Here is an 8,360-nt window from a genome sequence, read left to right as displayed (position 1 = left end):
AAAAAAAAAAACTCTCCAGAATCCATATGACTGAAATCCATCGCAGTGACTGAGAACTTTAACCCCTGTATAATGCCCCGTGTTCAATAGCACATGGTGCGTGCGGTGAAGCACCGCTTCCCATTCATTTTCAATGGAAGGAACGCGGTGAGAAGCGGAGAGGGCAGGGAAGGTGGTGGCGTGAGAGGCGGTGAAAAATATAAACTATTCCCAACTTTATGCAAATCACCAGCGGCAACCGCTGGGCGATGGATGACCAATCATATCGAGTGACGAATTTGACTCTATGCGACCCAAGACTGGAGACTTTCTTCAGCAAAGATAGCTGACAAAAATACTAGGATGGAAGGAAATGTAAGTGATTATAACATTATAACAAATCATGCAACATTTTTTTACAGTTGATAGGAATATGTTAGTTAATGTAGAGACAAACGATTACGCATATTTTTTTGTCATAAAGTTAATTTCCAAAAATTGCAATTTAGCAAGCTAGCTGACTAGCTCACATTAGCCAGCTAGCTGGCTAGCTTTATGGGTGTTGTGACATGAGTATGAAATTGTAATTCTGGTTGTTTAATATTTTAGGGACTCAAGAAGCAACCATCACACCAAGCTGTCGTCCTGTGAAACAGTGGATGTAAAGAATCTAGCTAGCTAAACCATTTACTGCAAATTGAATGTACAATTTTGTAAGCTTGCCTTGCTGATATTTGCCATGCAATGCAGATAAAGTAACTTGGCAAGCTAACGATTTTCTTGTGGAGGATAAAAATAGCTGTATGCCTATGGATGTTGGGCTAGCAATGTAGCCGATCTGTGTATGGACCATTACATGTTTGTAATACATATTAGTTCAGGACCTAGCTATGAACCTCAGCTATCATAGCCAGTTGTAACAACTTCAAAACAGTCTGAATGACATTAATGAAGCCTATGGATTGAGTAGTAGAATATGATATAACTTTGTGCCAAGGATGCAAGTCATATATACATGTAGTTATACCATGCATGAGATCCCCACATTGTAGCCTGTACATGTAATATATTCACTGATCATGTACTCTACCGTGGCAAATAAAGGTGCAGTTCAGGTATGAATGTCTTTGGGATCATTTTTCAATTCAATCCAATACCAGGAGTATCAAATTCCAGTCTTTGAATGATGCTGTGTCTGCATGTATGTCTTACAATTATACACTTCAACAGTGTTCACCAATCTTGGTCCTGGGACTGTCACACCCTGATCTGTTTCACCTGTCCCTGTGATTGTCTCCATCCCCTCCAGGTGTCGCTTATTTTCCCCAGTGTATTTATCCCTGTGTTTCCTGTCTCTGTGCCAGTTCGTCTTGTATGTTTCCAAGTCAACCAGCATTTTTCCCTTTCTCCTGCTTTTTGCATTTCTCCTTTTTCTAGACCTCCCGGTTTTGACCCTTGCCTGTTTCTGGACATTGTACCCGCCTGCCTGACCATTCTGCCTGCCTTGACCACGAGCCTGTCTGCCACTCTGTACCTCTTGGACTCAAATCTGGTTTTCACTTTTTGCCTGTCCACGACCATTATATCTTGCCTACTCCTTTTGGATTAATAAACATTGTCAGACTCCAACTATCTGCCTCCTGTGTCTGCATCTGGGTCTCGCCTTGTGTCATGATAGGGACATCAATGGTTACACATTGTAACTATGCAATAGACTAGAAACATGATTTAACTAGTTAAAGGCTGATTTTGTAATTCATATATACAGAAATATAATTTAAAAAACACAGCACTCTACACTTCCTATGCATCATGTAAATAGTCTTAAACCAGTTCATCTTAATATCTAATGCCCTTCATCTGCATTGATCTGATAAACACAGGATAACTGTAGTATTTCATCCAATGAGAGACTTAATTTCAACTAGTAGAGAATGTGAATCGCTTTCTTGAAAGAAGTTCATTATTCAAGTGTTATAAATACATAATACATGCATTATAAATTATATAAATACAAGTTCAATCTGTACTTTAATGCACATCTGGTATGCATTCTAAAAACAGAGGAAGAAAGAGGAGGTGGCGAGAGAGTTGTAAAAGACAAAGGGAAAGAGGTACGAACAGAGGAGCAGGGAAGGCAGCATATGATTAATGAATCACAGTGCTAGCCTAATATTATCTCAGTTCATCACAATTACATAATAGTGTCTTTAGTGGTGTCTCCTAACCAGCCTTGGGCTCCCAGTCGGCCCAAAGGTTATTTTAAGAGCGGGTGAGGTGGAGATGACAGGACTGGGGGTTGGCATCCTCTCTCACATCAAAACATACCTGCAGACGAGAAACAGAAAGAGAGATAGCATGTTAAAGCATTGTGTTTTTTTATTCTAACAATGTCAGTCATCATAATCATCAGGAGATGAAATGCAAAACTGACCTTGGATCATTAACTCTGGGACTACTGCATCTCTATCTGTATTTCAATATAAAGCATATCTTTAATAATACTTCCTGTTCACCTGACCAAATGACTGATCATGCAGACTTCTCCTCTGGCACACGGCAGTGAGCTGCAGATCCTTTCCTGGTCCTCGTGTCCATCCTCATGAAGTTATGCAGGACATAGGTAGCCTTCACACACCTGAATTCCTCCAGGAGGCAGTCCCAGATGGCCCTGGTCATCCAATCTTGCAGTTCCCTACATGGTAACTGTAGGCAATCGTTTTGAAACAATCTCCAGTTACAAGGTATCTGTAGGAATGTGGAAGATCATGTCATTATTAGACTTTTACATCACCAGGTAATTGTGGATTACTAAAGCATTATATCCCTTATAACAAATCATGATAACATTGGATTGATAGATGCATGTGCACACACATGTGTAGCATATGACAATAACAGGATCATATCAAGGATAGCATCACAAATGAATACATAAATACCACTTGAAGCTTGATGATGAGTTGATCATTTCAATGCCGTGCATATGCAAAAACAAAAATGTGCACCATTTTGAGTCCACGGGACCAGGACTGAGAACCACTGCTCTTCATTGGGACCTCTTCATCTGTAGACAGCTCTTTTTATCTGAGGACAGAACACCTCACAAGAAACAGACTTCATTATACTCAAATTACACCGCATTGAATATTATGATACTATTATCTCCGTCCTCACTTCTAGGGACTGGAACTACACAAGTACCTTACCTATCCAGAATAGCCTACTCTCTCACTTTGACAGTTGGGGCTGCTATACTTTCACCCTCCTTCATGGTTGTTAGCTAGCTACCTACAAATGCATTTGGAGTTTTTTTTTTTACAGTGATAAATACATCAAGATAGCTAGCTAATATGAAGTTAGGTAGCTGGTGATATTTATTTAACTTAACTAACTATCTATACAGTATGTAAAGTTGGTTAGATAGCTAGGTAGCCAACTAGCTAGCTCATTTAGCAGCTCATTAGAGTTAGCCTGCACTGCATCTAGTTAACTAATAATACTTTTTTTTTCATTTTTGAAATGTATTTACTTACTAGAATAGGTTCTCCCAGCCTTGTGGACAATTGGAAACAGGGCAGAAAAGTTTGTTTGTGACCAGAGCATTTTAGAGCATATTACTATTGAACTATTTACCCATTTAATAACCAGACCTTCATACAAACTTGCTATGCTGTATTCTTGACGCACAATCAAACGTGCTGCTATGCTGCCATATGCTGCCAGCACACCCACAAGCCAGTCACAATGGGTGGCCTAAGCGGCACGCTTCAATTTACCGCTTGCTAGGGAACATGCGCCGTAAGAAAGAGTTGTGTGAAAAGATGGTACAAAGGAATATCTCTGTCTTTGAGTTGGTGCCAAAAAGGAACCTTTATGAACTGAATTTTTGCATGGGTGTTGAGTTGACACCAGTTGCGAGTTTCTATGGTAGGCAAATTAAATTGGCGGGGCTCCAGATGCTCCTGATAGTGCATCATAAGTTAATGGGACATCACGAGGGGTGCATGTGGGCGCGAATTCAGAATGGCATAGAGCGGTAGCGGCATATGTTGTGGGTGCCTTCAGGCTTTGTCTCTGCATCACGCCGGGCCCAGTGCTGCAGCAGCCGGTCAAAATGGACCCAGCACAGCGGGCATTATTTAAAAGAGGAAGCAGGACCCATCAATATCTCCAGCTGTGCCAATGACTATCTGTGATGACAGCCCATCTACTTATGCAATATTTATTCTGACAGTGACAGGCAGCTAATGCGCTGTGATTGAGTCAACCCCAAAGTCCTCTACAAGTAGCCTAGGCCTATGCAAGGGCTTTACCACTGGCCATAATTAGGCTAATCGCTATCATATTTTTGTTTAATAGCAGAGATATCTGTGACCAATTAGATTGAATAACTTTCGCTAATAACCATAAAGTACATCGCATTAATAATAACTAGACCTATGACAGTATGAGGACTCTTCTCTTAGGGCCAAAACACTTCAGAAACTACAGAATTATGCTGGCAGCGATTCAAATAAATCTTCAAATGATAAACCCCATATAAACTCTCAGATCTGTGTGATGCATTAGGCCTAAATATATCCTTTCTTGTTATTTGTTGAATATTTCCATTGAACTTTTTTTATTTTCATATTTTATTTTGGGGTTTTATGCATTCCCAACTTTGTAGCCTTCAACATAACATTCCTCTCTATTTAAAACAGGTGAGGGATCACATTACTTAGGTTGTTTGAATGTAGCCTATTCCTCATCAAATTGGAAAAGTTTTAGCCTAATCTAGCACATTCCCATAACGCCTCAATCACACAGACTGCGTCATTGCGTTTTGGTACACCAGCAGTACATTCATTTCCAACAGAATGCTGTCTTTGCCCTGCAGCATTGTGTTGCAGAGGCAGTTGCAGTGTGTTCTGTGTGGTGCATATGTATGCATCAAATTGTATGCCTCGATCACACTGACAGCACCATTGCGCAAAACAGAACACAGTATCATCTGGATATGTGTGCAACAAAAGTTGAACATTCGCCTTCTGCTACCATTTCTGTCAAGCCGTCTACGCCTACAGTTTACATACATTCAATAAATCCAACTTATGCACCACACAGAACACACTCTAACTGCCTCTGCAATGCAATGCTGCAAGGCAAATGCAGCGTTCCATTGGAAATGAATGTACTTCTGGTGTACCAAAATGCAATGATGCTGTCGGCATGATCGAGGCATTAGACTTAACAGAAATAGTAGCAAAATGTGAATTGGAATGTTGCACACATATCCAATTCAAATATTGATCGATATTTATACATAATGAAAAACGTTTGACTGCAGAATTTATTACAGCATTGATGCATTACGCTGCTGGTTTGATCAAGGCGTAGACATGCAGTCTACTATGTGCAGTTTTGTGCAACTCTATCAATCAGTGAGAAGCCAGGTTTCCATCCAATTAGTGACAGATTTTCATGCAAATACAGTACATTCGGAAAGTATTCAGACCCCTTGACTTTTTCCACATTTTGTTACGTAACAGCCTTATTCTAAAATTGATTTAAAGAAATGTTTTGCCATCATCAATCTACACACAATACCACATAATGACAAAGCAAAAAAACGAAATATGACATTTACATAGGTATTCAGACCCTTTACTCAGTACTTTGTTGAAACACATTTGGCAGCGTTTACAGCCACGCGTCTTCTTGGGTATGATGCTACAAGCGTGGCACACCTGTATTTGTGGAGTTTCTCCCATTCTTCTCTGCCGATCCTTTCAAGCTCTGTCAGGTTGTATGGGGAGCGTCGCTGCACAGATATTTTCAGGTCTCTGTAGAGATGTTTGATCGGGTTCAAGTCCGGGCTCTGGCTGGGCCACTCAAGAACATTCAGAGACTTGTGCCGAAGCCACTCCTGCAATGTCTTGGCTGTGTGCTTAGGGTTGTTGTCCTGTTGGAAGGTGAACCTTCATCCCAGTCTGAGGTCCTGAGCACTCTGGAGCAGGCTTTCATCAAGGATCTCTCTGTACTTTAAGCCGTTCATCTTTCCCTCGATCCTGACTAGTCTCCCAGTCCCTGCCGCTTAAAAACATCCCCACAGCATGATGCTGCTACCAACTTGCTTCACCGTAGGGATGGTGCCAGGTTTCCTCTAGACGTGACGCTTGACATTCAGGCCAACAAGTTCAATCTTGGTTTCATCAGACGAGAGAATCTTGTTTCTCATGGTCTTAGAGTCCTTCAGGTGCCTTTTGGCAAACTCCAAGTGGGCTGTCATGGCCTTTACTGAGGAGTGGCTTCCATCTGGCCACTCTACCATAAATGCCTGACTGGTGCAGTGCTGCAGAGATGGTTGTCCTGAAAGGTTCTCCCATCTCCACAGAGGAACTCAAGAGCTCTGTCAGAGTGACCATCGGGTTCTTGGTCACCTCCCTGACCAAGGCCCTTCTCCCCTGATTGCTCAGTTTGGCCGAGCGGTCAGCTCTAAGAAGAGTCTTGGTGGTTCCAAACTTCTTCCATTTAAGAATGATGGAGGCCTCTTTGTTCTTGGGGACCTTCAATGCTGCAGACATTTTTTGATATCCTTCCCCAGATCTGTGCCTTGACACAATCCTGTTTCGCTTGGTTTTTGCTCTGACATGCACTATCAACTGTGGGACCTTTTATAGACAGGTGTGGGCCTTTCCAAATCATGAATATAAATTAAATGTATCACAGGTGGACTGAAATCAAGTTGTAGAAACATCTCAAGGATGATCAATGGAACCAGGATGCACCTGAGCTCAATTTTGAGTCTCATAGCAAAGGGTCTGAATACTTATGTAAATAAGTATTTCTGTTTTCACTTTGTCATTATTGTGTGTAGATTGATGAGGATTTTTATTTATTTAATCCATTTTAGAATAAGGCTGTAAAGTAACTAAATGTGGAAAAAGGGAAGGGGTCTGCAGACGGATTACCAGGACGTGTACTCCGAGCATACGCTGACCTACTGGCAAGTGTCTTCACTGACATTTTCAACCTCTCCCTGTCTGAGTCTGTAATACCAACATGTTTCAAGCAGACGACCATAGTCCCTGTGCCCAAGAACACTAAGGTAGCCTGCCTAAATAACTACCGACCCGCAGCACTCACATCTGTAGCCATGAAGTGCTTTGAAAGGCTGGTCATGGCTCACATCAACACCATTATCCCAGAAACCCTAGACCCACTGCAATTTGCATACCGTCCAACAGATCCACAGATGATGCAATCTCTATTGCACTCCACACTGCACTTTCATACCTGGACAAAAGGAACACCTATGTGAGAATGCTGTTCATTGACTACAGCTCAGCGTTCAACACCATAGTGCCCTTAAAGCTCATCACTAAGCTAAGGACCCTGGGACTAAACACCTCCCTCTGCAACTGGATCCTGGACTTCCTGACAGGCCGCCCTCAGGTGGTAAGGGTAGGTAACAACACATCCGCCATGCTGATCCTCAACACGGGGGCCCCTCAGGGGTGTGTGATTAGTCCCCTCCTGTACCACCTGTTCACTCATGACTGCACGGCCAGGCACGACTCCAACACCATCATTAAGTTTGCCGATGACACAACAGCATGGCGGATGCCTGATCACTGACAATGACGAGACAGCCTATAGGGTGGAGGTGTGGTGCAAGGACAACAACCTCTCCCTCAACGTGTTCAAGACAAAGGAGATGATTGTGGACTACAGGAAAAGGACTGAGCACACCCCCATTCTCATCGATGGGGCTGTAGTGGAGCAGGTTAAGAGCTTCAAGTTCCTTGGCATCCACGTCACCAATAAACTATCATGGTCCAAGCACACCAAGACAGTCGTGAAGAGGGCACGACAAAACGTATTCCACCTCAGGAGACTGAAAAGTTTTGGCATGGGTCCTCAGATCCTCAAAAGGTTCTACAGCTACACAATTGAGTTAATCCTGACTGGTTGCATCACTGCCTGGTATGGGAACTGCTCGGCCTCTGACCGCAAGGCACTACAGAGGATAATGCGTACGGCCCAGTATATCACCGGGGCCAAGATTCCTACCATCCAGGACCACTATACCAGGCGGTGTCAGAGGAAGACCCTAACAACTGCCAAAGACTCCAGCCACCCTAGTCATAGTCTGTTCTCTCTGCTACCGCACGGCAAGTGGTACCGGAGCACCAAGTCTAGGTCCAAGAGGTTTCTAAACAGCTTCTACCCCCAAGCCATAAGACTCCTGAACATCTAATCAAATGGCTCCCCAGACTATGTGCATTGACCCCCCCCTTCTTTGTTGCTGCTACTCTTTGTTATTATCTATGCATAGTCACTTTAATAACTCTACCTACATGTACATATTACCTCAATTACCTCGACTAACCGGT

General features: G+C 42.7%; 1 long non-coding RNA gene across 1 annotated transcript; it reads right to left on the bottom strand.

Moving 5' to 3' along the window:
* Positions 1 to 2,256: 2,256 nt before the first annotated feature.
* LOC120030597 lies at positions 2,257 to 3,256 on the bottom strand. The gene is made up of 3 exons (XR_005473656.1): positions 2,988 to 3,256; positions 2,496 to 2,727; positions 2,257 to 2,307 (listed from the first exon to the last, which is right to left on the bottom strand). It is a non-coding gene; the product is annotated as an uncharacterized LOC120030597 (long non-coding RNA).
* Positions 3,257 to 8,360: the final 5,104 nt, after the last annotated feature.

The sequence above is a fragment of the Salvelinus namaycush genome, chromosome 36, assembly GCF_016432855.1.
Source record: "Salvelinus namaycush isolate Seneca chromosome 36, SaNama_1.0, whole genome shotgun sequence".
NCBI classification, from domain to species: Eukaryota; Metazoa; Chordata; class Actinopteri; order Salmoniformes; family Salmonidae; genus Salvelinus; species Salvelinus namaycush.
This window is presented reverse-complemented; position numbering and strand designations above follow the sequence as displayed.